We start from the raw sequence: 9002 nt of genomic DNA, 5'->3' as shown, positions 1-9002 counted from the left end.
CCCTCTCACCTGTATCTTATAATACTAACCCCCTCACCTGTATCTTATAATACTAACCCTCTCACCTGTACCTTATAATACTAACCCTCTCACCTGTATCTTATAATACTAACCCCCTCACCTGTATCTTATAATACTAACCCTCTCACCTGTACCTTATAATACTAACCCTCTCACCTGTATCTTATAATACTAACCCACTCACCTGTATCTTATAATACTAACCCTCTCACCTGTACCTTATAATACTAACCCTCTCACCTGTACCTTATAATACTAACCCCCTCACCTGTACCTTATAATACTAACCCTCTCACCTGTATCTTATAATACTAACCCCCTCACCTGTACCTTATAATACTAACCCTCTCACCTGTACCTTATAACACTAACCCTCTCACCTGTCCCTTATAACACTAACCCTCTCACCTGTATCTTATAACACTAACCCTCTCACCTGTACCTTATAATACTAACCCTCTCACCTGTACCTTATAATACTAACCCTCTCACCTGTACCTTATAACACTAACCCTCTCACCTGTATCTTATAACCATAACCCTCTCACCTGTACCTTATAACACTAACCCTCTCACCTGTCCCTTATAATACTAACCCTCTCACCTGTATCTTATAACCATAACCCTCTCACCTGTACCTTATAACACTAACCCTCTCACCTGTCCCTTATAATACTAACCCTCTCACCTGTCCCTTATAATACTAACCCTCTCACCTGTCCCTTATAACACTAACCCTCTCACCTGTACCTTATAATACTAACCCTCTCACCTGTACCTTATAATACTAACCCTCTCACCTGTACCTTATAATACTAACCCTCTCACCTGTATCTTATAACACTAACCCTCTCACCTGTACCTTATAACACTAACCCTCTCACCTGTACCTTATAATACTAACCCTCTCACCTGTATCTTATAACACTAATCCTCTCACCTGTACCTTATAATACTAACCCTCTCACCTGTACCTTATAATACTAACCCTCTCACCTGTACCTTATAATACTAACCCTCTCACCTGTACCCTCTCACCTGTACCTTATAATACTAACCCTCTCACCTGTACCTTATAACTAACCCTCTCACCTGTACCTTATAACCATAACCCTCTCACCTGTACCTTATAATACTAACCCTCTCACCTGTACATTATAATACTAACCCTCTCACCTGTACCTTATAATACTAACCCTCTCACCTGTACCTTATAATACTAACCCTCTCACCTGTACCTTATAATACTAACCCTCTCACCTGTACCTTATAATACTAACCCTCTCACCTGTACCTTATAATACTAACCCTCTCACCTGTACCTTATAATACTAACCCTCTCACCTGTACCTTATAATACTAACCCTCTCACCTGTACCTTATAACACTAACCCTCTCACCTGTACCTTATAACCATAACCCTCTCACCTGTACCTTATAATACTAACCCTCTCACCTGTACCTTATAATACTAACCCTCTCACCTGTACCTTATAATACTAACCCTCTCACCTGTACCTTATAATACTAACCCTCTCACCTGTCCCTTATAACCCTAACCCTCTCACCTGTACCTTATAACACTAACCCTCTCACCTGTATCTTATAATACTAACCCTCTCACCTGTACCTTATAATACTAACCCTCTCACCTGTACCTTATAATACTAACCCTCTCACCTGTACCTTATAATACTAACCCTCTCACCTGTACCTTATAATACTAACCCTCTCACCTGTACCTTATAACACTAACCCTCTCACCTGTACCTTATAATACTAACCCTCTCACCTGTACCTTATAATACTAACCCTCTCACCTGTACCTTATAACACTAACCCTCTCACCTGTACCTTATAATACTAACCCTCTCACCTGTACCTTATAATACTAACCCTCTAACCCTCTCACCTGTACCTTATAATACTAACCCTCTCATCTGTATCTTATAACCATAACCCTCTCACCTGTACCTTATAATACTAACCCTCTCACCTGTATCTTATAATACTAACCCTCTCACCTGTACCTTATAATACTAACCTCTCACCTGTACCTTATAATACTAACCCTCTCACCTGTACCTTATAATACTAACCCTCTCACCTGTACCTTATAACCCTAACCCTCTCACCTGTACCTTATAATACTAACCCTCTCACCTGTACCTTATAACCCTAACCCTCTCACCTGTACCTTATAATACTAACCCTCTCACCTGTACCTTATAATACTAACCCTCTCACCTGTACCTTATAACACTAACCCTCTCACCTGTACCTTATAATACTAACCCTCTCACCTGTACCTTATAACACTAACCCTCTCACCTGTATCTTATAACACTAACCCTCTCACCTGTCCCTTATAACACTAACCCCTCACCTGTCCCTTATAATACTAACCCTCTCACCTGTATCTTATAACACTAACCCTCTCACCTGTCCCTTATAACACTAACCCCCTCACCTGTCCCTTATAATACTAACCCCCTCACCTGTACCTTATAATACTAACCCCTCACCTGTACCTTATAATACTAACCCCCTCACCTGTACCTTATAATACTAACCCCTCACCTGTCCTTATAATACTAACCCTCTCACCTGTACCTTATAATACTAACCCCCTCACCTGTCCCTTATAATACTAACCCCTCACCTGTACCTTATAATACTAACCCCTCACCTGTACCTTATAATACTAACCCTCTCACCTGTACCTTATAACACTAACCGTCTCACCTGTACCTTATAATACTAACCCTCTCACCTGTACCTTATAATACTAACCCTCTCACCTGTATCTTATAACACTAACCCTCTCACCTGTACCTTATAATACTAACCCTCTCACCTGTACCTTATAATACTAACCCTCTCACCTGTCCCTTATAACCCTAACCCTCTCACCTGTCCCTTATAACCCTAACCCTCTCACCTGTACCTTATAACACTAACCGTCTCACCTGTATCTTATAATACTAACCCTCTCACCTGTACCTTATAACCCTAACCCTCTCACCTGTACCTTATAACCCTAACCCTCTCACCTGTACCTTATAACATTAACCGTCTCACCTGTATCTTATAACCCTAACCCTCTCACCTGTACCTTATAACACTAACCGTCTCACCTGTATCTTATAATACTAACCCTCTCACCTGTACCTTATAATACTAACCCTCTCACCTGTATCTTATAATACTAACCCTCTCACCTGTACCTTATAATACTAACCCTCTCACCTGTACCTTATAATACTAATCCTCTCACCTGTATCTTATAATACTAACCCTCTCACCTGTACCTTATAATACTAACCCTCTCACCTGTACCTTATAACACTAACCGTCTCACCTGTATCTTATAATACTAACCCTCTCACCTGTCCCTTATAACCATAACCCTCTCACCTGTACCTTATAATACTAACCCTCTCACCTGTATCTTATAATACTAACCCTCTCACCTGTATCTTATAATACTAACCCTCTCACCTGTACCTTATAATACTAACCCTCTCACCTGTACCTTATAACACTAACCGTCTCACCTGTATCTTATAATACTAACCCTCTCACCTGTCCCTTATAACCATAACCCTCTCACCTGTACCTTATAATACTAACCCTCTCACCTGTACCTTATAACACTAACCCTCTCACCTGTACCTTATAATACTAACCCTCTCACCTGTACCTTATAACACTAACCCTCTCACCTGTACCTTATAATACTAACCCTCTCACCTGTACCTTATAATACTAACCCTCTCACCTGTATCTTATAATACTAACCCTCTCACCTGTATCTTATAATACTAACCCTCTCACCTGTATCTTATAATACTAACCCTCTCACCTGTACCTTATAATACTAACCCTCTCACCTGTATCTTATAATACTAACCCTCTCACCTGTACCTTATAATACTAACCCTCTCACCTGTATCTTATAACCATAACCCTCTCACCTGTACCTTATAATACTAACCCTCTCACCTGTATCTTATAACCATAACCCTCTCACCTGTACCTTATAATACTAACCCTCTCACCTGTATCTTATAATACTAACCCTCTCACCTGTACCTTATAATACTAACCCTCTCACCTGTATCTTATAATACTAACCCTCTCACCTGTATCTTATAATACTAACCCTCTCACCTGTATCTTATAACCATAACCCTCTCAACCCCTAACCCTCTCACCTGTACCTTATAACCATAACCCTCTCACCTGTACCTTATAACCATAACCCTCTCAACTGTACCTTATAATACTAACCCTCTCACCTGTACCTTATAATACTAACCCTCTCACCTGTACCTTATAATACTAACCCTCTCACCTGTACCTTATAATACTAACCCTCTCACCTGTACCTTATAATACTAACCCTCTCACCTGTACCTTATAATACTAACCCTCTCACCTGTACCTTATAATACTAACCCTCTCACCTGTACCTTATAACCCTAACCCTCTCAGGCCACGCAGGGGTGTGTGCTTAGTGCTTAGCCCCCATCCTCACGACTCCAATGACATCATCAAGTTTGCTGATGGCACGCCGGTGGGAAGCCTGATTCCCTCACCACCTGGGGACGACCCTCACCACCTGGGGGCGACCCTCACCACCTGGGGGCGGCCCTCACCACCTGGGGGCGGCCCTCACCACCTGGGGGAGACCCTCACCACCTGGGGGCGGCCCTCACCACCTGGGGGCGACCCTCACCACCTGGGGGCGACCCTCACCACCTGGGGGCGACCCTCACCACCTGGGGGCGGCCCTCACCACCTGGGGGCGACCCTCACCACCTGGGGGCGACCCTCACCACCTGGGGGCGGCCCTCACCACCTGGGGGCGACCCTCACCACCTGTGGGCGACCCTCACATTACATTTACATTTACATTTAAGTCATTTAGCAGACGCTCTTATCCAGAGCGACTTACAAATTGTTGCATTCACCTTATGACATCCAGTAGAGCAGTCACTTTACAATAGTGCATCTAAATCTTAAAGGGGGGGTGAGAAGGATTTACTTATCCTATCCTAGGTATTCCTTAAAGAGGTGGGGTTTCAGGTGTCTCCGGAAGGTGGTGATTGACTCCGCTGTCCTGGTGTCGTGAGGGAGTTTGTTCCACCATTGGGGGGCCAGAGCAGCGAACAGTTTTGACTGGGCTGAGCGGGAACTGTACTTCCTCAGTGGTAGGGAGGCGAGCAGGCCAGAGGTGGATGAACGCAGTGCCCTTGTTTGGGTGTAGGGCCTGATCAGAGCCTGGAGGTACTGAGGTGCCGTTCCCCTCACAGCTCCGTAGGCAAGCACCATGGTCTTGTAGCGGATGCGAGCTTCAACTGGAAGCCAGTGGAGAGTGCGGAGGAGCGGGGTGACGTGAGAGAACTTGGGAAGGTTGAACACCAGACGGGCTGCGGCGTTCTGGATGAGTTGTAGGGGTTTAATGGCACAGGCAGGGAGCCCAGCCAACAGCGAGTTGCAGTAATCCAGACGGGAGATGACAAGTGCCTGGATTAGGACCTGCGCCGCTTCCTGTGTGAGGCAGGGTCGTACTCTGCGGATGTTGTAGAGCATGAACCTACAGGAACGGGCCACCGCCTTGATGTTAGTTGAGAACGACAGGGTGTTGTCCAGGATCACGCCAAGGTTCTTAGCGCTCTGGGAGGAGGACACAATGGAGTTGTCAACCGTGATGGCGAGATCATGGAACGGGCAGTCCTTCCCCGGGAGGAAGAGCAGCTCCGTCTTGCCGAGGTTCAGCTTGAGGTGGTGATCCGTCATCCACACTGATATGTCTGCCAGACATGCAGAGATGCGATTCGCCACCTGGTCATCAGAAGGGGGAAAGGAGAAGATTAATTGTGTGTCGTCTGCATAGCAATGATAGGAGAGACCATGTGAGGTTATGACAGAGCCAAGTGACTTGGTGTATAGCGAGAATAGGAGAGGGCCTAGAACAGAGCCCTGGGGGACACCAGTGGTGAGAGCGCGTGGTGAGGAGACAGATTCTCGCCACGCCACCTGGTAGGAGTGACCTGTCAGGTAGGACGCAATCCAAGCGTGGGCCACGCCGGAGATGCCCAACTCGGAGAGGGTGGAGAGGAGGATCTGATGGTTCACAGTATCGAAGGCAGCCGATAGGTCTAGAAGGATGAGAGCAGAGGAGAGAGAGTTAGCTTTAGCAGTGCGGAGCGCCTCCGTGATACAGAGAAGAGCAGTCTAAGTTGAATGACTAGTCTTGAAACCTGACTGTTTTGGATCAAGAAGGTCATTCAGAGAGAGATAGCGGGAGAGCTGGCCAAGGACGGCACGTTCAAGAGTTTTGGAGAGAAAAGAAAGAAGGGATACTGGTCTGTAGTTGTTGACATCAGAGGGATCGAGTGTAGGTTTTTTCAGAAGGGGTGCAACTCTCGCTCTCTTGAAGATGGAAGGGACGTAGCCAGCGGTCAGGGATGAGTTGATGAGCGAGCTGAGGTAGGGGAGAAGGTCTCCGGAAATGGTCTGGAGAAGAGAGGAGGGGATAGGGTCAAGCGGGCAGGTTGTTGGGCGGCCGGCCAACACAAGACGCGAGATTTCATCTGGAGAGAGAGGGGAGAAAGATGTCAGAGCACAGGGTAGGGCAGTGTGAGCAGAACCAGCGGTGCCGTTTGACTTAGCAAACGAGGATCGGATGTCGTCGACCTTCTTTTCAAAATGGTTGACGAAGTCATCTGCAGAGAGGGGGGGGGGAGGAGGATTCAGGAGGGAGGAGAAGGTGGCAAAGAGCTTCCTAGGGTTAGAGGCAGATGCTTGGAATTTAGAGTGGTAGAAAATGGCTTTAGCAGCAGAGACAGAGGAGGAAAATGTAGAGAGGAGGGAGTGAAAGGATGCCAGGTCCGCAGGGAGGCGAGTTTTCCTCCATTTCCGCTCGGCTGCCCGGAGCCCTGTTCTGTGAGCTCGCAATGAGTCGTCGAGCCACGGGGCAGGAGGGGAGGACCGAGCCGGCCTGGAGGATAGGGGACATAGAGAGTCAAAGGATGCAGAAAGGGAGGAGAGGAGGGTTGAGGAGGCAGAATCAGGAGATAGGTTGGAGAAGGTTTGAGCAGAGGGAAGAGATGATAGGATGGAAGAGGAGAGAGTAGCGGGGGAGAGAGAGCGAAGGTTGGGACGGCGCGATACCATCCGAGTAGGGGCAGTGTGGGAGGTGTTGGATGAGAGCGAGAGGGAAAAGGATACAAGGTAGTGGTCGGAGACTTGGAGGGGAGTTGCAATGAGGTTAGTGGAAGAACAGCATCTAGTAAAGATGAGGTCGAGCGTATTGCCTGCCTTGTGAGTAGGGGGGAAGGTGAGAGGGTGAGGTCAAAAGAGGAGAGGAGTGGAAAGAAGGAGGCAGAGAGGAATGAGTCAAAGGTAGACGTGGGGAGGTTAAAGTCGCCCAGCACTGTGAGAGGTGAGCCGTCCTCAGGAAAGGAGCTTATCAAGGCATCAAGCTCATTGATGAACTCTCCGAGGGAACCTGGAGGGCGATAAATGATAAGGATGTTAAGCTTGAAAGGGCTGGTAACTGTGACAGCATGGAATTCAAAGGAGGCGATAGACAGATGGGTAAGGGGAGAAAGAGAGAATGACCACTTGGGAGAGATGAGGATCCCGGTGCCACCACCCCGCTGACCAGAAGCTCTCGGGTGTGCGAGAACACGTGGGCGGACGAAGAGAGAGCAGTAGGAGTAGCAGTGTTGTCTGTGGTGATCCATGTTTCCGTCAGTGCCAAGAAGTCGAGGGACTGGAGGGAGGCATAGGCTGAGATGAACTCTGCCTTGTTGGCCGCAGATCGGCAGTTCCAGAGGCTACCGGAGACCTGGAACTTCACGTGGGTCGTGGAGCACCAGATTAGGGTGGGAGCGTTTGTATGGTCTGTGCAGAGAGGAGAGAACAGGGATAGACAGACACATAGTTGACAGGCTACAGAAGAGGCTACGCTAATGCAAAGGAGATTGGAATGACAAGTGGACTACACGTCTCGAATGTTCAGAAAGTTAAGCTTACGTAGCAAGAATCTTATTGACTAAAATGATTAAAATGATACAGTACTGCTGAAGTAGGCTAGCTGGCAGTGGCTGCGTTGTTGACTTTGTAGGCTAGCTGGCAGTGGCTGCGTTGTTGACTTTGTAGGCTAGCTGGCAGTGGCTGCGTTGTTGACACTACACTAATCAAGTCGTTCCGTTGAGTGTAATAGTTTCTGCAGTGCTGCTATTCGGGGGATAGCTGGCTAGCTAGCAGTGTTGTTTACGTTACGTTGCGTTAAAAGAACGACAATAGCTGGCTAGCTAACCTAGAAAATCGCTCTAGACTACACAATTATCTTTGATACAAAGACGGCTATGTAGCTAGCTATGTAGCTAGCTACGATCAAACAAATCAAACCGTTGTACTGTAATGAAATGAAATGAAAATGTGATACTACCTGTGAATGCGACCGGGTTGTGAGTCTATTCGGTAGACGTTGGCTAGCTGTTGGCTAGCTGTCGGCTAGCTGTTGGCTAGCTGTTGACTAGCTAGCAGAGTCTCCTACGTTAAGGACGACAAATAGCTGGCTAGCTAACCTCGGTAAATTAAGATAATCACTCTAAGACTACACACTCTAAACTACACAATTATCTTGGATACGAAGACAGCAAAGACAGCTATGTAGCTAGCTAACACTACACTAATCAAGTCATTCAGTTGAGTGTAATAGTTACTACAGTGCTGCTAATCGGTGGGCGTTTGCTAGCTGGCTAGCTGGCTAGCTGCTGGGCAAATAGCAGTGAAGACTACGTTTGGACGACGAAATACGATAATTATGCAATTATCTTTGATACAAAGATGGCTATGTAGCTAGCTAAGAAGAAATTGCTAAGATTAGACAAATCAAACCGTTGTACTATAATGAAATGTAATGAAAAAGTTATACTACCTGCAGAGCGAAGTGCCGATGC

Source organism: Oncorhynchus gorbuscha, linkage group LG22 (assembly GCF_021184085.1).
Source record: "Oncorhynchus gorbuscha isolate QuinsamMale2020 ecotype Even-year linkage group LG22, OgorEven_v1.0, whole genome shotgun sequence".
NCBI classification, from domain to species: domain Eukaryota; kingdom Metazoa; phylum Chordata; class Actinopteri; order Salmoniformes; family Salmonidae; genus Oncorhynchus; species Oncorhynchus gorbuscha.
The sequence above is the reverse complement of the archived record's forward strand: the minus strand, read 5'-3'. Positions refer to the sequence as shown.